This window comes from Oncorhynchus gorbuscha, linkage group LG07 (genome assembly GCF_021184085.1).
Source record: "Oncorhynchus gorbuscha isolate QuinsamMale2020 ecotype Even-year linkage group LG07, OgorEven_v1.0, whole genome shotgun sequence".
NCBI lineage: Eukaryota > Metazoa > Chordata > Actinopteri > Salmoniformes > Salmonidae > Oncorhynchus > Oncorhynchus gorbuscha.
The window spans coordinates 60,288,927-60,315,097 of NC_060179.1; the positions used below are offsets into that span (position 1 = coordinate 60,288,927).

General features: G+C 44.2%; 1 long non-coding RNA gene across 1 annotated transcript; it reads right to left on the bottom strand.

The window, feature by feature from the left end:
• Window positions 1-282: 282 nt before the first annotated feature.
• LOC124039297 lies at window positions 283-25,487 on the bottom strand. The gene is made up of 3 exons (XR_006839542.1): window positions 25,267-25,487; window positions 3,092-3,234; window positions 283-328 (listed from the first exon to the last, which is right to left on the bottom strand). It is a non-coding gene; the product is annotated as an uncharacterized LOC124039297 (long non-coding RNA).
• Between the last annotated feature and the right edge of the window lie 684 nt (window positions 25,488-26,171).

Consider the following 26,171-nt stretch of genomic DNA (forward strand, 5'->3'; position numbering starts at 1 on the left):
TCAGAGACTTGTCCCGAAGCCACTCCTGCGTTGTCTTGGCTGTGTGCTTAGGGTCGTTGTCCTGTTGGATGGTGAACCTTTGCTCCAGTCTGAGGTCCTGAGTGTTCTGGAGCAGGTTTTCATCAAGGATCTCACTGTACTTTGCTCCGTTCATCTTTCCCTCGATCCTGAATTGTCTCCCAATCCCTGCAGCTGAAAAACATCCCCAATCTCTTGACCTCAACCCAATTGAGATGGTTTGACCGCAGAGGGAAGGAAAAGCAGCCAACAAGTGCTCAGCATTTGTGGGATCTCCTTCAAGACTATTGGAAAAGCATTGCTGATGAAGCTGGTTGAGAGAAGAAGAAAAAAATACTTCACCTTTATTTAACCAGGCAGGCTAGTTGAGAACAAGTTCTCATTTTCAACTACGACCTGGCCAAGATAAAGCAAAGCAGTTCGACACATACAACAACACAGAGTTACACATGGAATAAACAAACATACAATCAAAAATACAGTAGAAAAATATTTATACAGTGTGTGCTTTACCTTTATTTAACCAGGCAAGTCAGTTAAGAACAAATTCTTATTTTCAATGACAGCCTAGGAACAGTGGGTTAACTGCCTGTTCAGGGACAGAACGACAGATTTGTACCGTGTCAGCTCAGGGGTTTGAACTTGCAACCTTCTGGTTACTAGTCCAACACTAACCACTAGGCTACCCTGCCGCCCCAAATGAGGTAGAATAGGAGAGGTAAAGGCAATAAATAGGCCATGGTGGCGAAGTAATTACAATATAGCAATTAAACACTTGAATGGTAGGATGTACAGAAGATGAATGTGCAAGTAGAGATACTGGTGTGCAAAGGAGCAAGATAAATAAATAAATACAGTATGGGGATGATGTTGATTGGATGGGCTAATTAAAGATGAGCTACCTGTTTTGTTATACCCCAAATCATCTATTTTGTAGGCTTTCCTGTACAATAGGTAACGAAATGCACCCAAATTTAAAACATGTCTTGTGTGTGTGTGCATACATGTGTGTGTGAGAGAGAGATAGAGAGAATTCATATTTTATTTGCCCCTGAGAAAGGAGGAAAAAACAAACAGGAGAAAGTGTTCCACAGGCCAAGACTCCGGTCAGGAACGATTCCTGTTTAAAACAGAAGCATTTAGCTTCAAAGAACTGAACTGTCTGTGAAGCTCACTACAAATGTGTTGTATCAATATGCTGCCATCTGGTAAATGGCACTGCTTGGTTTAAATGGCAGCGCAAAATGAATGCGCTTTTCCCACATTCATAAATACAACTATTAGATCATTGTCTGGTAGTGTTCATACTGAAGATAAATCCAAGTAACTCCACCATTTGGTGAGATTAGATTAGATCACCCCAACAACAAATGCTCAACCCCCTCAAACGTGTCCCTGCTAAAATATATGTTGTCAGTCAACATAGAGTATATCTGTTGAATTAAAGGTGGCATTATGAAATGAATATGGCTTTTATATTATTGTCTCATGGCATTAAAATAGAGGAAGATCTATGCACACACTCCTGTGTTCTGATCGCTATAAAACTCTCTGATGTATACTAACTCATCAAGGGGGCCAGACCTGCATCTGCGGCACCGACTGAGACAGATTGCTGCCATTAATGTGAAGAACAGATACTAACGCACCAACGTCACTGTCAAGCTGTTTAAAAAACACCTCCGACAGACATGAGTCACTGCCTCCGCTGAAAGATGGAAATGTGTCTCATCTAGAGCTGACATGGCTAGATCTGACAAGGCATCCTATTCCCTATACTGTGCACTGCTTTAGACTGGAGCAATCTATTATTACAGGGTGTTGTACTATGAAAGACAGACAACGTCATCATTGTCTTCCAGTCGGAGTATTTCTTCAGTGAACTGGGTGATGATGTTTTATTATGCAAGTGGGTCTCCTAGCTTCCTGCAGCCTGTGATTATAAACTGCTTATTCACAATTCAACCGTGTGTTTGTATAGCTGCATCAGTGAACGTGAACCCAGATGTTTAATTGGGTTCAGTCACTGGAGCTGTTGTTGATTTCAACGGACTTGCCTTCCACAAGACCAGTTGTCTCGGAAAAGAGACACAATTGTTATTTTCTATAGAAATAGGTTTTCAAATATAATAATAATAATATAATATATGCCATTTAGCAGACGCTTTTATCCAAAGCGACTTACAGTCATGTGTGCATACATTCTACATATGGGTGGTCCCGGGAATCGAACCCAAATGTGCGTGTGTTTGTGTGCGAATGCTAATGCATGTGTATATGTGTGTGTGTATGCAAGTGTGTGTGTGTGCATAGGTGCATACTGTCTGAATGTACCATAGGATAGTGTGCCTGCTGGGTCCTTCTCCAGTTTCCAGTCTGCTCAGTTTCTGCCTTTTTCAAAGCTGCCTAATTAATCATGCATTATTAAGACAGAGCTGAGCTGGGGAGCGTAATAGCCTTCACTGCAGTCCCAGCACAACACAGGCACACACAGGTCCTAATGACTGCTCTGTGTGTGTGCGTCGGTGTGTCGGTGTGTGTGTGTCGATGTGTGTGCGTGCGTGCGTGCGCATGACTTGAAGGGCATCAGCGGTCAGAGAGATAACTTGTAGCAGTACTTGTTACTGCTCTCAGGGGTGAAGTGCTTGAAACCTGCGGTACTTCTCAATGAGCCTCAAATCCATTTTAAATTGCACCATCTGTTATTGGATACACCAGGACATGACCTTAGCTCATCTTTACATTGGTCTCATCATTAGGATTATATATCTCTGTCAACTGAAAAGCAAGGGACATTTGCATATTGAGTGTTCAATTAGGTTTCTCTACACTCTTCTATTCTATTCTATTCCAAACCTAACAACAGTGGTTCTAAAGCAGAATATAATAAAGAGAGGTAAAAATAAGGTAATATTTGTGGTTGTATGGCCTGTCGGTGTGTGTCCATCTCTGACCTGGCTTCTCTCCCCTGACCCAGATGCCAGGGTGTGTGTTGGGGTTAGGGTTGAACCAGGATGTGGACATGAAGCTAGGGTTAGGTTTAGGTTTAAGAGGGTTTCTGTTTGTATCAAACCTTGGGTTGCACGGGCCTATTGCAACTTCCTGCTATGTCTGCGTATGTATATGACCGGTCAGTCTGGTCTGGAGAGGGTGGGGGAACATGGGCTGGTTGTTTGCCTGAGGCGCCAATGGAGGCCGAGAGCTCAGAGGGGTCACCTGCGATGGTTCAATGAGAGAAAGACAAGGGTTGATTAAGTGTTGAGGTTAAACAAGTAGAACAAATTATTATAATAATGCATGCAAGCTGGAACAGTAAATTCGTAGATAAATAATTGAATAAGTAAATAATATAGTAAAACTATATTAAAATAAAGGGATTAAGGGGTTAAGTGCTGCAAAAACAAGTAAATAAATAAATATAAAAGACAAAATGTGGAAAACCACTGTTTGGAGCAGTTAGCATCTATGAATGGGGTAGTCTGTCAAAAACCATGTTGATAGGGGGATCATGTTAGCTACAGTAACTTCGCTAGGTAGGCCTACGTTGGTTGGACAAAAAGAGTACATTAGGTCTTCTTACCCCTATGTTTAGCCAACTGTACAAAGTTTCTATCGGCAAATGCGCCCTTCTGTTGCTTGACTGGCAGAGCCCACAAAGGAGGGGAAATGAACCTAAAGTTATTTATTTATTTTATATCAAATGGCCCGAGTTGCTCGCCTCCTAAAAAAACACTCAACCCCTCTGACGTCAGAAATTACAGACCAGTATCCCTTTTTTATTTTCTTTCCAAAACACTTGACCAACTATCTCGCTCTCTCTCGACCCTAACCAGTCCGGCTTCACAGCGGGTCACCCAACCGAGACTGCTCTTCTCTGTCACAGAGTCTCTCCGCACAGCAAAAGCTGACTCTCTCTCCTCTGCTCTCATTCTCTGAGATCTATCCGCTGCCTTCGACATCGTGAACTATCAGATCCCCCTCTCCACCCTCTCGTGGCTGGGTGTCTCATGCTCTGCACATTTTTGGTTTGCTTCCTACGTGGCAGGCCGCTCTTACCAGGTGACATGGAGAGGATCTGTGTCTGCATCACGTACTCTCACTACCGGTGTCCCCCAGGGCACAGTTCTAGGTACTCTCCTCTTCTCCATATACACCAAATCACTCGGCTCTGTCATATCCTCACATGGTTTCTCCTATCATTGCTATGCGGATGACACTCAACTACTTTCTCCTTCCCTTCTTCTGACACCCAGGTGACAACATGCATCTCTGAATGCCTGGCAGATATCCCAGCTTGGATGTCTACCCTCAAGCTCAACATCAACAAGATGGAGCTGTTCTTCCTCCCGGGGAGGGCCTTCCCGCTTCAAGTTCTTTTCTGCACCCCAATGGTGGAACCAACTTCCCCCTGAAACTAGAACAGCATAGTCCGTGCCCATCTTCCAAAAACATCTGAAAGCCTACCCTTTCAAAGAGAATCTTAAATAATCCCACAGCACCCTCCACCCCCCCAAAATGTGCCTTTTGTGAACTAACACCTGTACGTTACTTTTTCTTATCCCCTTACTAGCTCTGACTTTACTGATTTAGCTACTTTATTGAGGAAAAATGTACTTACTATGACTGTGATATGTGGTTGTCTTAAGATTAATGCACTCAGTGTTAATTGCTCTGGATAAGAGCATCTTCTAAATGACTAAATGTCAATATCACTCAAATATGCCATTAATGGTGGTTAATATTGAGCAATATCGAGAGGCTACCCTCACGCATCTGAAATTATATGCTTAATTGATGTTTACCGATCATGAAAATCATGCAGTTACTTGCTGTATAACTCTGATGGTAGAGCTAAATGTGCACAATTGTTTTTCATGGAATAATTGGACATTTGTAGTTCTGACTATGTGTAATGGGGCCGCATGTAGCCTAGTGGTTAGAGCGTTGGGCCAGTAACCGAAATTATGCTAGATCGAGTCCCTGAGCTGACAAGGTAAAAATCAGTCGTTCTGAAACTGAACAAGGAAGTTAACCCACTAAGCCGTCATTGTAAATAAGAATTTGTTCTTAACCGACTTGCCTAGTTAATAAAATAAAATAATGTATACACTGAGAGTCAGTAAGCAGGTGCAGAATGTTAGTTTAAGAATAGGGCAGATTAACTAAACAGTAGAACGTTTAGCGTACTGAACGCGACCAAAACCAATACTGCCTGATGGCTGAGGCTACTGAGGGCTAAATAAAGGGAGAGTAATAAAGATGACGAGGTGTACATAACGATGGGGAGCAGGTGTGTGAAATGATGGTTGTCTGGACTGGTGATTAGTAGACCGGTGACATTCAACTCTGGAACGAGTGAGTGACTGGGAGTGGGCATGACACTATGCTCTTCAAGAACAGATGATATCACAACCAAATATATATTTACGTAACAATCTCTTGAAAGCAGTACGCAGTTGTCAATGGTTTTAGCGGAGCTAGGGGTCTCCTTGCCCCCCCAGCAGGCAAATCAAACTCTTTGCACCTTGTGACGTTTTATTGATAACAAACTATTGCCATTTGATGACATTTCTTATTTTATTTATTTAACCTTTATTTATCTGGGCAAGTCAGTTAAGAAGAAATTCTCATTTACAATGATGACATATGATTGGCCAACAACAAGCTACACGCTCCACTCTCGTGAAAAGCAAGAGCAGAAGTATCATACTGTCATGGTTCCTCCTGGCACCAGAGGGCGGCAGTGACCGCCCTAGAGACTTTTATTGGACTGTGTGTATCTTATTATTTCATGGTTGTGTCCCTGTTAATTAAAAAAGGTGAGTTTTCTGTGGTCCTTTGCAGAAACTTGTTTTTACCATGTGCTTTGTTTTTGTGTACTGTGGTGCTGCTGCTACCGTATCTTAGTAAAGTATTATGTTTTTTCTTAACCACTTAACCACTCATCTGGTCTCTTCTCTGCACCTGGGTCCAACCTTACCACATCACAGCAAGCTTCTGCCACAACATGGACCCAGCAGAGATCACCCAGATCTGGAATGTGGTAGCCCACCAAGGAGCACTGTTAGGATGGCAGCAAGAGCAGCTCTCCGAAATCTCCGGGACCCTTCGGGCACTTACCGAGTTCCTCCAACCACGACACGCCCCAAGAAGAGCCAACGCCCAGGTCTCATTGCCCAGTGCTACAGATGTCACTGTGGTTCCTCCAGGGAAACTGTACCGGGAACCCAAGATCCCAGCCCCTGAGCGGTATGACAGCCACCCGGGAGGATGCAAGGGGTTCCTCACTCAGTGTTCTCTGGTGTTTGAGCTACAGTCCTCCTCGTTCCACACCGATCAGCCATGATCGCCTACATCAGCTCTCTACTCTCGGGCAAGAACCCGGCGTGTGCAACGGCGGTGTGGGAACAGCAGCCACCATCTTGCAGATCCATAGTAGCCTTCACTGACGAGTCTTCGACCACCCAGTTGGCAGACGAGAAGTGGCTAGCCGACTGTTCAACCTCCGCCAAGGGACCAGACCAGTGCCTGACTTAGCCGTTGATTTCCGCACCCTCGCCGCCAAGAGTGGGTGGAATACGGAGGCACTGGTTACTACTTTCCACCAGGGTCTTTCTAACTCCATCAAAGATGAACTGGCCACACGGGAACTGAGAGAGGACCTTGAGTCCCTGATAATGCTGGCAATCAGGTTGGACAACCGCATCCAGGAAGGGATGAGACAGCGCTCTTTTGACACCACTCCAGCATTCTGGTTTCCTGGGCACCCCAAGCCCACCGAGCCCAGCATGGAGGATCCCATACAGCTGCGTTGCACACATCTGAGCACAGAGGAGTGTGCCAGGCAAATGAACGAAGGCTGCTGCCTCTATGGCGGCGGTCTCGGCCTTCTGCTTGCTACCTGCCCAGAGCTGACGGGAAACCCCAGGACTCGCCAGGGCAGAAGGACAGACTCTGATGAGCTGTGCAGTTACCTCCCGTCTACCCAGTCACCATCTCTTACTACCCGCAACTCTCCACTGGGACAACCGTCAGCACGAGATTCAAGCCAATGTGGACTCCAGGGCTGCAGATATTTTTATTGATCAATACTTCGCAGGAGAGTTACAGATCCCCTTGCTTGAAATGTCCCATCCCTCTACAGCTTCAAGCCCTCGATTGATGCCCCATTGACTCCGGTCAGGTGGAATATCACGCCAAGCCCATTCTACTGCAGGTTGGGCGGAACCACTCAGAGACTCTTAGTTTTCAGTTGATAGTTTTCTTATCTAGGGTACCCCTGGCTAGCTCTACATAACCCACTAGTTTCCTGGTCCATGGGACACCTACTAGACTGGGGAAAGGACTGCCATGTCTAAGACCCCCACCAAGAGCCTCGCCATGTCCTCCTGCATCCCTTGAAGTCCAAGACTTTTCACTCTCCCTCCCTGTCATGTTTTGTCTTATATTGTCTTGTCATTTTGCTTTTCCCTCTGTTCGTTTTCCCCCTGCTGGTCTTTTTAGGTTCGTTCCCCTTTTTCTCTCTCCCTTCCTCTCTCTCTTCTCTCTATCGTTCCGTTCCTGCTCCCAGCTGTTCCTATTCCCCTAATCAATCATTTAGTCTTCCCACACCTGTTCCCTATCTTTTTTCCCTGATTAGAGTCCCTATTTCTCCCCTTGTTTTCCGTTTCTGCCCTGTCGGATCCTTGTCTATTGTTCACCGTGCTGTGTCTGTGTATCGCCCTGTCGTGTCGTGTTTCCCTCAGATGCTGCGTGGTGAGCAGGTGTCTGAGTCTGCTACGTTCAAGTGCCTTCCCGAGGCAACCTGCAGTTCATGATCGAGTCTCCAGTCTGTTCTCGTCATTACGAGTGGAATTGTGCTTTATGATTGTATATTTACTTTACTGGATTAAAGACTCTGTTTTCGCCAAGTCGCTTTTGGGTCCTCATTCACCTGCATAACACTCCCGAAGACTTCGACCTCCGGGAGGCCTTCAGTAAGAGGCTGGAGGCAGGTTCATTCACCCCCTCTACATCCCCTGCTGGTGCAGGCTTCTTCTGTTGTGGGTAAGAAGGATGGAGGCCCTGCATCAACTACAGAGGGCTGAACCGGATTACGATTAAGAATCATTACCCCCTACCCCTGAGGTCCAAACTTCGCAACGCTCACGATCTGGTGAGAATCGGGGAGGGAGATGAGTGCCTTTGACATCCCCAGTGGCCACTATGAGTATTTAGTCATGCCCTTCAGATTATCGAACTCACCGGCAGTCTTTCAAGCATTGGTAAATGACACCCTGAGGGATATATTGAATCGTTTCATCTTTGTTTACCTCAACAACATTTTGATCTTCTCCAAGACCCTTCTGGAACACATACTGCACCTCCGTCAAGTCCTGAGATGCCTCCTGCAGAGTTCCACGTATCCCAGGTTTCCTTCCTGGGTCGCATTACCTCTACCACAGGCATCCAAATGGACCCAGTAAAGATGCGGTTGCTGACTGACCCCGTCCCACCTAACGCAAGCAGGCCCAGCATTTCCTCGAGTTTGCCAATTTTTACAGGCATTTAATAAGCAACTTTGGTGCGGTGTCAGCGCCTCTCAGGGTCCTAACCTGCAAGTCCCAAACCCGTTTTTGATGGACCCCCGAGGCTGACAGGGCATTCATGGAGCTCAAGGGATGTTTCACTTCTGGACCCATCCTTGTTCATCCTGATCCGACTCATGTGATGGATGTGGATGCCTCGTGGATGCCTTGGACACCGGAGCAGGGGCGGTCATTTCACAGCAGAACGAGAAGGACAAGAAACTGCACCCGTGCGCCTTTCTCTCCAAGCGGTTCTCGCCAGTGGAACACAACTGCGACGTAGGCAACCTGGAGCTCTTGTCAGTTAAGTGGGTTGTTGAGGGGTGGAGACACTGGTTGGAGGGGTCGCCTCATCTTTTCATGATCTGGACGGACCATGAGAACTTGGTCTCCATTCAAGAAGCCAAGAGCTTGAATGTTCGCCAGGCTAGGTGGGCTCTGTTTATTAACAGGTTTGATTTCATACTAGTCTATCACCTGGGATCCAAGATTCAGAAGGCAGATGCCCTGTCCCGCCAACACAATGTCTCTAATGAGGAGAGGGACCCCGAGCCCATCATCCTCAGCTCACATATTGTGGCCCTTGTGATATGGAGTATTGAGACCATGGCCCGACAATCACAGACCTGAGAACCTGACCCCAAGTACTACAATGAGGACACTCCTCTAAATTAACTGGCCGTCCAGGTGGAAATTCTGGTGGACCAACATGGAGGATATGAGATCCTTTGTTGCGGCCTTTTCCATCTGTCTTCAAGCAAGTCTTCACGTCAGCGAACGACTGGGTTGCTCCAACCTCTGCCCATCCCCAGCCGGCCCTGGTCTCATCTGTCTGTAGACTTTATCACAGGGTTAACTCCATCTCAAGGGCTATCTTGGTGGTTCTCCAAGGCAGCCCCTTTCATCGCCTTACCCAAGTTGTCTTCAGCGAAGGAGACCGCTGATCTAATGATTATCCATGTCTTTCGACTACACAAACTTCCCCAGGACATTGTCTCAGATTGTGGGCCCCAGTTCGTCGCATGGTATTGGAAGGCATTCTGTTCCCTGTTGGGGGCATCGATGAGTCTCGGGGTTCCACCCTCAGTCGAATGGGCAAACTGAGCAGGCCAACTAGAAGCTGGAGAAGTTCCTCCGCTGCTTCTTTTCCACAGGCCACCAACTGGAGAGGGTTCCTCGTCTGGGCAGAGTATGTTCATAACACACTGCCGAACTCGTTCACTGGACTATCACCGTTAGAGTGTCAGTTCGGGTCCCCCCCCCCCCTGAAGTGGGGGTGCCATCAGCCGATGCGTTCCTTCGACGATGTCGCCACACCTGGATCAGAGCGCTATCCTCCTTCTCTGCTCCTCTGCCCGACACCAACATTAGGCAAACTAGCACCAAAGACCTCTTCGACTCCTCCAACCAGGCCAATGGGTGTGTCTGTCCACCTGTGATCTTCCTTTAAAGGTGGACTCATGGAAGCTCACTCCTCTACATTCAAGATCCTGAGTCGCATCAACCCGGTCACCTATCATCTCCAGATTCCCAGGTCCATGAGGGTCTGTTCGTCCTTTCATGTCTCCTGTCTCAAGCTGGTAAAGACCAGTCCATTCTCTCCCCCCACACCTGCTCCTCCGCCCCCTCAACTTGTGGATGGCCGCCTGACCTACACAGTCCGGCGTCTGTTGGAGGCTTGTCGGGTCCGAGGAACCCAGCCGTACCAGGTGGACTGTGAGGGCTACAGTCCCGAGGAGCGGGTGTGGGTGCCTGCCTGGGACACCCTGGATCCGGGTCTTGTTAGAGACTTCAAACAACAACGTCGTGGTTGGCTGGAGCCACTCCAAACGGGGGGGCTGTCATGGTTCCTCCTGGCCCCAGAGGGCGGTAGAGACTGCCCTAGAGACTTTTTATTATTTAATGATTGTGTCCCTGTTAAAAGAGGTGTGTTATCCATGGTCCTTTGCAGAAGCGTGAAATGTTGACGGTGTTTACGGTGAATTGTTAGTATTTGTTGTTTTTTCAAATGTACTGTGATCCTGGGCTTTCATATCTTATTATTATTATGTTCATCCTTACCCACTGATTCCTCGTCTGGTCTCTTCTCTGCACCTTGGTCCAACCTTACCACATCACACATACAATTTCTATCTCTCTCTCTACTGCAGCAGTCACATTCAGATCTGTACAGCTGCTTTCGAACTAGTCAGTTAAAATGACACATACCCGAGACAATCATATCAGATCCAACCCAGTCCCATGACATTGTTTAGAATTCTGGATCTGGGTCCCTCGGTATTCGAGTATAGATGGATCCGTGAAGAGCTTAAGTTCATTGCTCCTTCCTCGTGAATGTAAAAAGAAAGGTCAAATAGGAGGTGCTTATATTTATATGTAACCTGTACAGTGTAGTGATTTTGAATATCCCACTCCCCCTGAGACACCCTCAGAGAGTGGATTTACTGCAAACGTACTGAATTTAATGGTGCTATTTCTCCTAATTTTTCACTACCTTATTAGTTTACCCTCCCCCCTTGCCCCACCCTGACCAGAAAAAAAGTACCTGTCAGATGTCTTGCTTTCTCTACTGCCTCTGGTATTACTCCCTAAGCTGTATAATAAACATTAATAATGACAAAATTATTATTTTAGATGAGAACTGTTGACCATTCTTATTTTGCAAAAGGATCTTCTATTGCAGGGGTGTGTGAGTGTTTTTCTTAATTGTGTTTTTCAGACCTCCGCATATACAGTCTTTTTATAGGCAGGTGGTCTGGAAAATCCTGGCCTCAGCAGGGGTCTACTTTCTGTCCCTGGTCTCTTTAACTGGCAATAGACGTCTAGTGACATGATAAAAAGCTGTTGAACATCAACAAACTCAACCAAGCCTGCAGGAGGCAGGAGCCCATTTTTAGCAAGGCCTGTACACAGAATCATACAAACTTAAATGATAACAATTATCACCAATTTTCCAGAGAACATTCCTTCCCTCCAGAACCATTTATTGAACGCCCAGGAACACCTTACTGTATCTCTTCAACATTTCTGTCTGAGTCAATATTTCCTCACTATTTCATCACAATTGATTGCCTGTGACATTTGAGTGAGACAAAGAATAAAGTATGCCTCTTGTGTTTCTTATTTACACAACAACTGACTATGAACCCTGAGTGAGAGGTTCCTTGCTGGAGAAACAGTCTGTACAGTAAAGTATAGTGATGAATGCTCCAGACCATAATGAGAATATGATTGATCACAGGAAAGGTAATTGAAATGGATTAATAATTTGTGTTTGGAACTTAATCCTTTCAGTCCCTTCGAGTTATTGTGTGTGTGTGTGTGTGTGTGTGTGTGTGTGTGTGTGTGTGTGTGTGTGTGTGTGTGTGTGTGTGTGTGTGTGTGTGTGTGTGTGTGTGTGTGTGTGTGTGTGTGTGTGTGTGTGTGTGTGTGTCCGTGTGAGTTATAGAAGTGATAGGGGGCCCAATTGTGAGAGAGAGGTAATAAGATTCTGAATATCAGCCATGCCCCAGGCCCTCTGATCTTGCTGTGATCAATACCACTACAAAGCTCTCCACATCCAATGATTTGATGGGGAAACGTGTTGCTGTCCTACCAATCCACCAACAGATATCTTCAACACATCCCAACACTAAGGAAACATCTGAATTCACATGTTGGTTGTTTTAAATTGTTGTTTGAGTGTCACTTATTTGTGTGTTTTTCCCATCATAGAAACCTGACACATTGCAGAGCATCATGCAGCAGAGTACAGGCCTACCATACCAGAGCTCTTAGGCTTACAGTCCTTCTGTTGCTCCACTTAGCTGTTCTGATATTAGGCAGGCACACGATGCTTTTACCATAAAGATAAATACTTCCCAATTTGGCGGCAGCTGGAGAATCTCTTTAACCTTCAGCTGGTATCATATTTGCTTCAAGAGATGTACAATTCAAGGAGATAGTGGGAGAGTGTATGTGTATGTGCATGTGTGGGTCCATGCACAAGTGTTAGAGAGTTAAGGTCAGAAATATATAATAATATATAGAGATAATTTCCTCTGTCAGGTCAGTGAGACACAGTGACTATGCTTTGCCATCATACATAGACCCCTACAGCATGTTTCTCTTACATGTGTCCCACTGCCCTTTCAAACCAGGGATGTTTTTGAGATTAATATAACGTAACGTGTGACTCACAGAGCATAAAACCGTTGTACTATGAGGTTTAAAATATAGTAAACATTATACTGTTTACAGCCTTCTGACCCTTGCCTGTTTTTTCCATACCCAAAATGTATTGTACTGGTAAGCTCAGTATGGCGTGGAATGTAGAGTATCTAGGATGTTGTCAGAACTAACTGTTGGTAAACAAGTGCTGTTTCCAAGGCAGTTTACAGACCAGTGGAGGCTGCTGAGGGGAGGACGGCTCATGATAATGGCTGGAACGGAGCGAATGGAATGGCATAAAACACATAGAAATCATGTGTTTGATGTATTTGATATCATTCCACTTCTTCCACTCCCACCATTACCACAAGCCCGTCCTCCCCAATTAAGGAGCCAACAACCTGCTGTGTTACAGACAGATCACTCTGCTCGGTCAAATATTGATCAACAACGAGTGGAGTCAGAAATGTGACAGCACCATGTTAGGACTTTCGGAATGAGAAATGAAATGCCAACCTTTCTCGATTTCGCTTGCTTTTATTTGAACTTGTCCTTCAGATGCTGCTATGATAGAAAGAATGAATGCTGCTCCAGAGATTATTTCACAAAAGACACATTGAGGATTAGATCACAGAGATGTCGGACATATGATCCAGCCTACAGATCAGTCTGTAGATGGCGTAGTCGGCAGTGTGATGTGACTCAGTGGCCAGTACCCCACTGACCCAGATGTCTCCCACCTTGCTGACACTGCTTGGCTTTAGAAGTAGGTCAGAGTCATTTTGAGGCCAACAGATGATCCACCTTCAGACCCTGAACCTCCTGAATGACCCCTGACCCTGTGACATGACAGTCACCTAGTGAGAAACCACTATATTTCTGACCTACATATTTAAAAATGGTAAAATGGTCAGCCTGTGCATACATGGGTGTGTGAATGAGTGAGTTTGTTTACAAAACAACTCTGTGCTGTTAATTGAGCTGTCCGTAGCTGTTTCCCAACAAGCTCTTTCAGACAAGGGGTAGGCAACGAGATTCAGCCGCGGGCGGATTTCTGTCGCGAGGTCCGGAACTTAATTATAATCAAATAAAATATCTAAAATATTAAAATATTTCAGACCTTGAATCACACGATCACATATGTTTCTAGCGAATGGATGTCCTAAATTAGACACATTATTAGCTGAATTCCTGGAGATTTTAAAGTCTTTTTTTTACCACCACAAAAAAAAAGAATATATATATTTTTGTTTTTTTAAACTTTGGAAGGGAAGGGGGTGGGGTGGGGTCAAAACAAATCACTTGTGGTCCTGTGACCGACCCCGGCTGCCAACCTGCCTTACAGGCACAAACATACCCACACCTGTTTTCGTAAACACCCACATCATCAAGGAGGCATTATATGAACTATAAAAGGCTTACATTATCATATGAATTGAAACCATAAGAGATTAATTAATGCACCATTGTGCTTTCAACCATTTTCCTCTTTTCTTTTCTCTTACATCCTTGAGCTGAAGGACCTCTCAATATCTCCATCTCTTTTTCTCTCTGTGTGTGAGATAAATGGATGAAAGGATGTGGATGAAGAAAGGGAGCGACTGCTATTCCTGGCCCACTAGAGAAGTGTTCGTCTCAATTAAAGACCAGAGACGTGCATCACAGGTGTGTGTCAGTTTAGAGTGTGTGTGTGTGTGTGTGTGTGTGTGCGTGCGTGCGTGCGTGCGTGCGTGCGTGCGTGCGTGCGTGCGTGTGTGCGTGCCTGCCTGCGTGTGTGTGCATGTTTGTAAATGTGAGAGATTTGACTAGTTTTTCTTTTTTTTCTCATCATTAGTATAACAAGTGCACTGTAATTGAACTAACCTTCCTCTAAGGAAGAAGAGAGAGAGAGGGAGAGAGAAGAGAGAGCATGAGAGAAAGAAGGTGGAGAGGGATGGAGAGAGAGGGATGGAGAGAGAGGGATGGAGAGAAAGAGATGGTAAGAGAGAAGAGAGAGAGCTACAGTAGAGAAAGAGAGTGAGGAAGAGAGAAAAGAGAGAGGCAGGGGAGCGAGGTAAATGCGAACATTAATCATCTGTGAGATATACGGCCTGTAAACAGAATTATCCTCTGAATCTCACCATCAGCAACTTAGCATGGCCAGTGGTCATAGCAATACGATTATGGTGGCTGAGATACTGTACTGTATTAAAATCTATCTCTGCTACTGATGACTCCTTAGATTGCCTGATGGAAGACAGAGAGAGGGAGGGAGAGAGAGAGAGAGAGGGCATTAGTATTGACCTCCAAGTCTGCAGTATTCTAAAAGAGAGAAAGAGGGAAGGAAGAGAGACAAGTCTGAGAGTAGGACAAGTCTGTACAGTATGTACACTGAACAAAAATATAACCACATCATGCAACAATTTCAAAGATTTGACTGAGTTACAGTTCATATAAGGAAATCAGTCAATTTAAATAGATTCATTAGGCCCCAATCTATAGATTTCATGAGTGGGAATACAGATATGCATCTGTTTGTCACAGACACCTTAAAAAAAGTAGAGGCCTGGATCAGAAAACCAGTCAGTATCTGGGTCGGATGACCACCAATTTTGCTTCATGCAGTGCGACACATCTCCTTCACATAGATTTGATCAGGCTGTGGAATGTTGTCCTACTCTTCAATGGCTGTACGAAGTTGCTGGATATTGGAGGAAACTGGAACACGCTATCATACATGTCGATCCAGAGCATCCAAAACATGCTCAATGGTCAACATGTCTGGTGAGAATGCAGGTCATGGAAGAACTGGGACATTTTCAGCTTCCAGGAATTGTGTACAGATCCTTGCAACATGGGGCCGTGCATTATCATGCTGAAACATGAGGTGATGGCAACGGATGAATGGCACGACAATGGGCAGTTATGCCTGCCCATACCATAACCCCACCTCCACCATGGGGCACTGTTCACAGATGTCACAGTGACATCGGCAAATCTGCCCGGTAGAGTTGACACCAGGATTCATCCATGAAGAAGACACTTCTCCAGCATGCCAGTGGCAAATCAAAGAGGAGCATTTGCCCACTGAAGTCGGTTACAACGCTGATCTGCAGTCAGGTCAGGACCCAAGAGAGGGCAATAGGCATGCAGGTGAGCTTCCCTGAGACGTTTCTGACAGTTTGTGCAGAAATTCTTCAGTTGTGCAAACCCACAGTTTCATCAGCTGTCCGGGTACCTGGCATCAGACGTATGAAAAAAAAGCCGTATGTGGAGGTCCTGGGCTGGTGTAGTCACACGTGGTCTGCGGCTGTGAGGCCGGTTGGACGTTGGAGGTGGCTTATGGTAGAGAAATTAACATTCAATTCTTTGGCAACAGCTCTGGTGGACATTCCTGCAGTCATCATGCCAATTGGACACTCCCACAAAACTTGAGACATCTGTGGCATTGTGCTAGAACTAGACATTTTAGAGTTGCCTTTTATTGTCCACAGCACAATATGCACCTGTGTAATGATCATGCTGTTTAATCAGCTTTATATGGCACATCTGTCAGGCGGATGGATTATCTTGGCAAAGGAGAAATGCTCACTAACAGGGATATAAACCAATTTGTGCACACGATTTGAAAGAAATATGTTTTTTGTGAGAAAGGAACATTTCTGGGATCTTTTATTTCAGCTCTTGTAACATGGGACCAACACTTTACATGTTACGTTTAGATTTTTGTTCAGTGTAAGTATCCTAACTACAGGAATTAAAACACTGCTGTTAGTGCTTGGAGCAGAGAGAGTAGTGTTATTGTAATCCTCCGGCAAGAAAACATTGCCCAAGAGTTGTGTAAGAGATATAGAAACACACAGACACACACAGTCCGTCATTCAGAGGGACAGCAGGTGGACCAAAGGGCATAGAAAGGTAAGCCAAGGACAGCAAAGCTTCAACCACTGTTAAGGCCAGGATTCAATCAGATCAGCAGTAACCCGCATTAGCCAACATAATGCATAGATTTTCATTGCTTTTGTTAAGGCTGCGAGCGGCTGCTATTGTGGTTATTGTCACGAAATAACACCCCTCTTATATCCCACTGGGGTGAGAAGTTCAGAACACGAAAGTCTTGGCTATATAGAGAAATTATGACCATTTTTAAAAATGTATTATCATCAACAAAATAACAGTGCTTTATATCACACTAATCGAGGTGTAAAATACATCACATTCCAGGGTTCGAACTTGTAATGCGGCTGCATGGGATATTTACTGTGACTCGACCAGAAAATGGCCTGCGAATTCTGAGACATTGTAGAGTAGGCTACAAAAAAAGCTATTGCAATACTTACAGTAGTCACAGTTATAATACTTATGTGTTTGTGTTCTACTTGACTTCAAATACATATATACATATATATATATATATATTATAGTACTACTGATATTCATTACTGCATTGTTAGGAAAGAGCAAGAAAAGCATTTCACTGTAGGCCTACTTGTGCAAGTGACAATATCAAATTGAAACATGATACAGAGGCCTGCTTCAACGTAAAAGATCAGCTGTTACATTCAACTGTACACTGAGTGACAAAACATGAAGGACACCTGCTCTTTCCATGACATAGACTGACCGGTTGAAAGCTATGATCCCTTGTCGGTGTCACTTGCTAAATCCACCAATCAGTGTAGATGAAGAGGAGGAGACAGGTTAAAGAAGGATTTTTAAGCCTTGAGACAATTGAGAGGTGGATTGTTTATGTGAATGGTGAATGGGAAAGACAAATATTTAAGTGCCTTTGAACGGGGTATGATAGTAGGTGCCAGGCGCACCGGTATCAAGAACTGCACCGCTGCTGGGTTTTTCACGCTCAACAGGTTCCCGTGTGTATCGAGACTGGTCCACCACCCAAAGGACATCCAGCCAACTTGACACAACAGTGGGAAGTATCGGAGTCAACATGAGCCAGCATCCCTGTGGAACGCCTTTGAACCCTTGTATTTGGTATTTGATTAGGATCCACATTGATTGTTGCTAAAGTAGCAGCTACTCTTCCTGGGGTCCACACAAAACACAGAACATGACATAATACAGAACATTACAAGAACAGCTGAAGGACAGAACTACATACATTTAAAAACAGAACATATAGTCAACATATCAGTACATACACACAAAACATCTAGGTCAAATAAGGGAGAGGTGTTGTGCCATGAGACATTGCCTTATCTCTTTTTTTGAAACCAGGTCTGGTGTTAATTTCAGCGTTTGCGATGGAGTTCAATGCAATAATGGCTCTATATAATACTGTACGCTTTCTTGAATTTATTCTGGATTTGGGAACTGTGAAAAGACCCCTGGTGGTATGTCTGGTGGGGTAAGTGTGTGTGTCAGAGCTGTGTGTAAATTGACCTGTAAAGTCCATATGCCCCGATTAATTGAGGCTGTTCTGAGGGCAAAATGGTGGGATGCAACTCAATATTAGGAATGTGTTCCTAGTGTTTGGTATACTCAGTGTATACCGGTATTATAATCCACGTTGCCTATGATATTGCAATACTTGAAATACATAGCTTATAGACTATCTATTTAGGCATACTAGACAGGTCTTATTAAATGAGAGATGCGCATGGAATTTGTTGTATGGCTCCCTTGTGAATATGAACCCATCATCATGGCCAGAAAAGGTGAGGAATATATTCTAGAAAGGTTATGAAAGTAAAACAGGAAAAATGAAATGAAATGTATTTAATGTATAACATTTACCTATGTCTAATTATAATATTCCTGTGGCTAATTATAATATTCCTATGTCTAATTGTTTTAGATTTTTTTTAAAATATTTTTTTCTCTTCTCACTAATGGCAAGTCGTTTCTTTCTTGTTAATATGTTTTTAGTTTGTTATGAATCAGCTTTTCATCACATCCCCCATTTGCACAAAATACTTACTTGACAGCTTGCAATACAAGATCTCTACCACTAGCAGATGTGGTCTTAGGTTTGCTGGGAGGTGAGCACCTTTTCACTTCAAGTACATTTTTTATAAATGCCAACTTTTGCATGAAAACTGGCGCATACACATTTGGGGCTATATTTGTAAGTAAGCACAGTTTATTAATGAGGCCACAGGAGCCACTTGTGGATTTGGCAGCTCTAACACAGATATACCTCTGACACTGCCTAAACAAAAGCAATGAAAAGCTCTGCGTTCTTATCGACTATCGCGTTAGCACTAATTTGATTGAATCCTGGCCTAACAGTACCTCAGACCAGGGCCAGAGAGGCTCTACCACTATATCACTAGGGTGGTAATGCGCTGAGCCTCTTACACACACACACACACACACACACACACACACACACACACACACACACACACACACACACACACACACACACACACACACACACACACACACACACACACACACACACACACACACACACAGAGATGAGGTGTCTTCACACTGGGAGCAAAGTCACAGATCTACCCAGAGAACGATGGAGAGGCACGCACTCACACTCGCACGCAGGAACGCACACACACACACGCACACACACACACACACACACACACACTGAGAGGGGAAATGCTTACAGGTTTTCCTGAGGCAGCTGAGATTGGCAGGGTCAGGGGAAAGAAGGTGACGAAAGTGGAGGAGAGAAGAGAAGAGGAGTAGGAGAGGGTGAGGGGTGTCAGGTGGGGGCCTCCATCAAAGGGCAAAGTTGAGAGAGATGTCCCGACTGTGCAACACCCAGCCCAACCCCCACCCTCCGACCACTCCCACCAACAGCTGTGTGTCATAAACAAGCACACGATCTCTCCTGAACCTCTCCACTCCTCTCTCTCCAAAATCAGAGCAAAGGGTGCAGAGCCAAAAACAGGAGGTAATATACCACATATTTATTTCAAATCTTAATTACAACTGAGCTTTTCCATGAGATTGGACTGTGGGGGTGATTGAACTATGGTAGAACATGATGCGTGTGTGTGTTTTTGTGTGTGTGCGTCAGCTTAGTGCCCTTGTTGTTGTGCAACCATGGTGTCATCCTGGTGTCACAGTGCCCTCCCTGTATGGCCAACATTTCTCAGTGTGCAGGAAGGCACACAACACCGTGGAGGATGCGGTGATAGGGGCAGTGACCTCTCAACGTCCTAATGATAGGACCATATGATCATAAAAACTACGCCTTCTGAGATCTGAAGACTGACTTGTGTTAGCTTCTTGAGCTAATGCCTAGGCAGTCTTGAGTTGTGCAACCCAAGTTTGAAAAAGTGACTGGTAACATCTGAGGGTGCAGGTCCTACTTTTAAAATGGGGAAATAATGTGAAGGAAAGATGACAGTATCTGCAGGTAGAAGTCACTAGGTTTGCAACATTTTGGAAGCTTTCAATAAATTCCTTGGTTTTTCCAGAAATCCTTTTTTTTTTGCACTTTTCTTAAAAAATATATATTTACATAAGAATTCCATCCCTTTACTCTGTACCTTTTTGAAGCACCTTTGGCAGCGATTACAGCCTCGAGTCTTCTTGGGTATGACGCTACAAGCTTGGCACACCTGTATTTGGGGAGTTTCTTCCATTATTTTCTGCAGATCCCCTTAACCTCAGTCAGTTTGGAAAGGGAGAGTCGCTGCACAGCTATTTTCGGGTCTCTCCAGAGATGTTAGATCGGGTTCAAGTCCCGGCTCTGGCTGGGCCACTCAAGGACATTCAGAATCTTGCACCGAAGCCACTCCTGCATTGTCTTGGCTGTGTGCTTAGGGTCGTTGTCCTGTTGGAAGGTGAACCTTCACCCCAGTCTGAGGTCCTAAGCACTCTGGAGCAGGTTTTCATCAAGGGTAACGTAACAAAATGTGGTTAAATGGAAGAGGTCTGAATACCTTCCAAATACACTGTATAGTATACATTTGTTATATTTGTGTCCGTATTGTCCATTCGTTTCTAGAGATAGTTTAAGAGGAAATAGCCAAATGAATGAAAAAAGCATCTAATGTCACACTCTGATCTATTTCACCTGTCCTTGTGCTTGTCTCCTCCCCCCTCCAGGTGTCTCCCATCTTCCCCACTATTTCACCTGTCCTTGTGCTTGTCTCCTCCCCCCTCCAGGTGTCTCCCATCTTCCCCACTATTTCACCTGTCCTTGTGCTTGTCTCCACCCCCCTCCAGGTGTCTCCCATCTTCCCCACTATTTCACCTGTCCTTGTGCTTGTCTCCTCCCCCCTCCAGGTGTCTCCCATCTTCCCCACTATTTCACCTGTCCTTGTGCTTGTCTCCACCCCCCTCCAGGTGTCTCCCATCTTCCCCACTATTTCACCTGTCCTTGTGCTTGTCTCCACCCCCCTCCAGGTGTCTCCCATCTTCCCCACTTTTCCCCTGTGTATTTATACCGGTGTTTTCTGTCTGTCTGTGCCAGTTCATCTTGTTTGCCAAGTCAACCAGCGGTTTTTCTCTTAGCTCCTGGTTCTGAACCTTGCCTGTCCTGACTCTGAGCCCACCTGCCTGACCTTTCTGACTGCCCTTGACCTCGAGCCTGCCTGCTGCCCTGTACCATTTTGGAATATGACCTGGTTATGAACTGAACTCTTGCCTGTCCCCGACTTGCCTTTTTCCTACTCCTTGGATTATAATAAATATCAGAGCTCAAGCCATCTGCCTCCCGTGTCTACATCTGGGTCTCGCCTTGTGTCGTTATATCTAATTAACAATGACATTCTTTTCAATTAACTTTGCAACTCTTCCAACGATTGACAGAACATTAACAAAAAATACATATTGGCAGTAAAATAAATAAAAGTATGTAAATACGTATATATAAAGGATATTTCATGCTGCTGAAACATTCATTTTAAACACCAATGATTTTCACTAAGTTTCTGGTTTATATTTAAGATGTTTTACAGCTTTGGCATTCTATTTATTGTTAAATAAACTATTTTTATTAGTTCATATATTGTACGTGTGATTATGCCACACAGGGTGCCAGAGATAAATACAGACACCTGTGATCATCAGAAGTACCCCAAAGGGCCACTAAAATACATTGTGATGGATTACATCAAATCCTTAATAATCACCAAAATTCTGGTAGTTTACTGGTAAAATATGAACTTTTCAAGTAATATACCCTCCCTTTTCAACCGTAGTTGCTGATGAAGACCGGTCTCTCTCTAAATATCGGCTGGTGAGGCTATAAATCAGTTGTGTTAATGGGTCTGATCAGAGAGAGAGAGGAAGACACATAACATACAGTGACATAAGCTTGTTAGTGTAGAGGCTTCCCTTTCTGTATGGGAACATATGGTCCCATTGAGGATCAATGACATATATAGGCCAGTCTTAGCACAGAGTCTAACCCGGCTAATCGGCTAACTTTCAAAGATGTCCTCGCTGCAACAGGCACGCACACATGCATACACAGAGAATAAATCTGCTACACACACACACACACACCTATATCAATGGCAGATATAGACCAGTCTTAGCCTAATAGCTAATCTTCTTTCTAAGATGTTCTCTCTGTTACACACACACACACACACTAAACTGACCCCAATCCTCCTGCTCTGGGCCGATGGGTCAGTGAACACTCTAACAGTGTGTAAATTTGTGCATGTGTCTATTTTCACTAATGTCTGGCACATTAGTACAACTATTAATACAGCAGCCAATATTTTCTTCTTGCTGCAAATCCATATGGCCAATATACCACGGCTAAGGGCTGTTTTTATGCACGACGCGAAGCAGAGTGCCTGACTACAGCCCTTAGCCATTGGTATATTGGCCATATACCAAAAAACCCTGAGGTGCCTTATTGCATTTCTAAATTGCAACATTGTCTCTTAGGTTGGAAAGGCAGACAGCAAGGTTCATACAAACCTCTTGCTTATTAAGTATTTGTCCAATATGTTTCCTCAGGAGTGGGTCAAACTCCAGGGTCACCTCTCTCTCTCTCTCTCTCTCTCTCTCTCTCTCTCTCTCTCTCTCTCTCTCTCTCTCTCTCTCTCTCTCTCTCTCTCTCTCTCTCTCTCTCTCTCTCTCTCTCTCTCTCTCTCTCTCTCTCTCTCTCTCTCTCTCTCTCTCTCTCTCTCTCTCTCTCTCTCTCTCTCTCTCTCTCTCTCTCTCTCTCTCTCTCTCTCTCTCTCTCTCTCTCTCTCTCTCTCACACACACACATCAGGAGACTCCTCTGGAATCTTACCAACACAGGAATGTGGCAGCAGTGACCCTGTAGTCAGTCCTAAACTCTTCTTTCAACTACTCTCTTCTCTCTGGCCCCCTGTATTCCTATAGGCCTAATCACTCCCCTCCCTCCCTCCCTCCACAACCTCTCTCCCTCGATTCCTCTACCCTTCTCTCCTACATTCAACCCTTCACCTTCATCCCATCTCCTACCTCCCTTTCTCTCTCTGGGCAAGGTGAAGAGAATCTGATCAGGAGAGAGAGAGTTACTCCTCACTATTCCTTACTCTGCCCACTTGTGGGGGTCAGGACCTCAGGCCTGTTAGAGGGACTAGCAGCATTTGGCTCGGAAACAGCCATCACTGTCAGCGTTGCTCCTAACCATGCCTACCTACTCCTATGTGTTTGAATATACAGTCAGTGGTTGATGGTGGTTGGTTGATCACAAGCATCTAATTCACACACAGGTATCATTATCAAACGGTGACCATCTGGCTACTTTTAGGGTTTCGACTGTATTTTTTGGATGGTTTGTAATTCTGTTATGAACGATTAACCCCAGCAGTAAACATAGTTTGAAATTCTACTACATATCACCACGAGCGTGCTAAATGCCTCGCTATCTGTGCTCACTGGTTCATTTTAGGAAGTAAACAACTTTCACAACACTGTCTGGGGAAATCCCATGAAGAAAGTTTCAAGGAGTCGTGGTTCACTTCAGGTAAACCTTGGTGTGTTAACAGACTGAATATGTTGTTCTAACTCACTATGGGTTGCATGTTTCCCCACAATACTGTTTTGAACATTCGTTTTAGGACTGAGCATTCTCAATGAGCACTGATGAAGATTTTATCAAAAGTGCAACACAGTGGCTTGGAAATACAATGACATTTCAAAAGGAGGCAAATAACTGGTAAGAAAACCTTTTGTCATCATTTTGATGTTGCCAGGTTGACTTTAGATGCAGTATAAAGCTCGCTAGCTGGCTAAGATCGAGAGGAGACCGCTGGATTTAGCACGGTTAGCTATTTTTGACTAACTTTGCTAGCTAATGATAACATTGCCATCTGTCTAAAGTCAATTTGACCACATGATAATGATGGCAAAGTTGTTTCTTACTAAATATGTTCCTACTTTAGCAATGCCATGGTTATTCCAGTCTACTATACTGTAAAATCAGACGAAACAGTCATTAGCCTGCCTTCACAGAATGACTGGGTTTATCACATAGAGATAGAGGACTCATCTTTATATCTGTACCGTTATAGCGTCTGTGGCAGCACGGGCATCGCCACTGAGGCTACTAACCATAGGAATCCCCACCCCAGTTGAGATCTTTGGTTACTTTAAAATGACAGAAGCATAGTGGGAGCCCTCAATGGTGCTGTCCATGCTAAAACTGCCAAGAGGCCTCTATCATTCAAATCAAATCCAACTTTTGTCACATGCGCCAAAACAACAAGTGTAGACCTTACCATGAAATGCTTACTTTACAAGCCTTTACTTACAAACAGTGCAGTTCAAGAAAGAGTTAAGAAAATGATGATAAAAAGTGACAAAATAAAGTAACATTGAAGAGGCTACATACATTCTCTACGGTTATCACGACTTCTGGGCACCGCAATGGCAGAGGGCAGCTGGAGAACGTTCATAACAATGGCGTGACACTACCGAGTGACGGAGGTGCAACCTATGAATATTGACCAATAGAGGATTGCTGATGCTATGTAATGGTCAATGAGAGGCCATGAATATGAAGCCACCGGCTGCCATATTGGGACTCCTCAGAAGAAGCAGTACTCCATAGTAATGAATGGAATATTACATTACTTCAATCAAATGTTTCAATGACAAAATTAATGTTTTTAAGTATGTATTTGTTTTAGTGGGGCAGTAGCATAGGTACTCTCAACAACAACAACAAATATATATATATATATTTTATATATTTTTTGATGTTCAGTTCACATAATATAATTTAAAAGTATGCATTTAGTGGTAATAGGATATAATTGTCAAAAACTAATGTAGACATTAATAAATTCAACTATATAGCTACCAAAATCGATTGATTTATTGTTTACTATGGAGTAATATCAAAATATACATATATTGGGTCATTGTGACTCAGCAGCACAAGTGGCAAAACATTCTGAACATTTATCCTCAGCTTTTGAAAGAGCTGTTCTGGAACATTCTCTCCTCAAGCATAATTGTTTTTGCATGGATTAAATTACATGAAATCGAAGCAATTTATCTTCAAGCTTCCTTATCTGATCATTGAATTTATGCAGATTATGTTTTCACGCTAATTTCCCCTAGTCATATGCTACTGAAAATAGTAGTGGCAAAGCACGAAAAACACAAAAACAAACATACCTGAAGTTCTATTATGAATAGTATCTAGCTTCTAGTCTCATTCGATGGTCCTTGTGGTACCTAGAGATCTAAACAAATTCTTTCCATGATACCTTTTTTTTTTTTTACAAATCCCTTGGAACATCTTTGAAGTGATTAATCAAAGCCAGCATATTTGACTGTTACAGCCTTCTGCATAGTTACAGGGTCTGAAATTACACCTCCGGTAGCTCCTCCAGCCTCGTGGCTATCTCCTCAGCTACTGTATCAGGGAAAACATCTATTTTTAGAGTTTTAAACTTATTTGCTCAAGGGCAGGGCAGCGTAAAAGACCTTGAAATAAGGACATGACAGCTGAAATTGGACACTGACTTCAGATGTTAGCATTATCTCAAACCACTGAGTCTGTGCAGCTTTGAGTGGCTTTAGGAGCCTCTTTCACAGATATCTGAGTGTATGGAAGAGAGGGTATTCTATTTCACTAACCCAGCAGAAGCAAATGGCAGGCAAACCAAACCTGAATTTCATCTGTCTATGGCATCCATTTTCAGGTCCAAATTTAGGAGTTAGTCAGCAATTGCTGATTCTCCACTATGGCAGAGGAAGGATGTTTTGGACAATGGATTCCAATCACCTGACCTCTCCTTTCAAAATGCCCAGTGTATTCTATTCTGAAATGTCTGTGTGTGGATTCTATTTGATTGTCTACTCTAAAAATCGGTTTTGTTCTCTGCCAGACTATGTCTAAGTCTGAGTGTGTGGTGTGTCTAGGCCGAGGGCGAGCAGCCTGCATTCTGAAGCTCATTCTCCCAGACACCGTCTCTAGTAGACCCTTTGATGTGCTGTGTCAGCGCGTGCGCGCGCACGCACACACGCACGCACGCACGCACACACACACACACACACACACACACACACACACACAC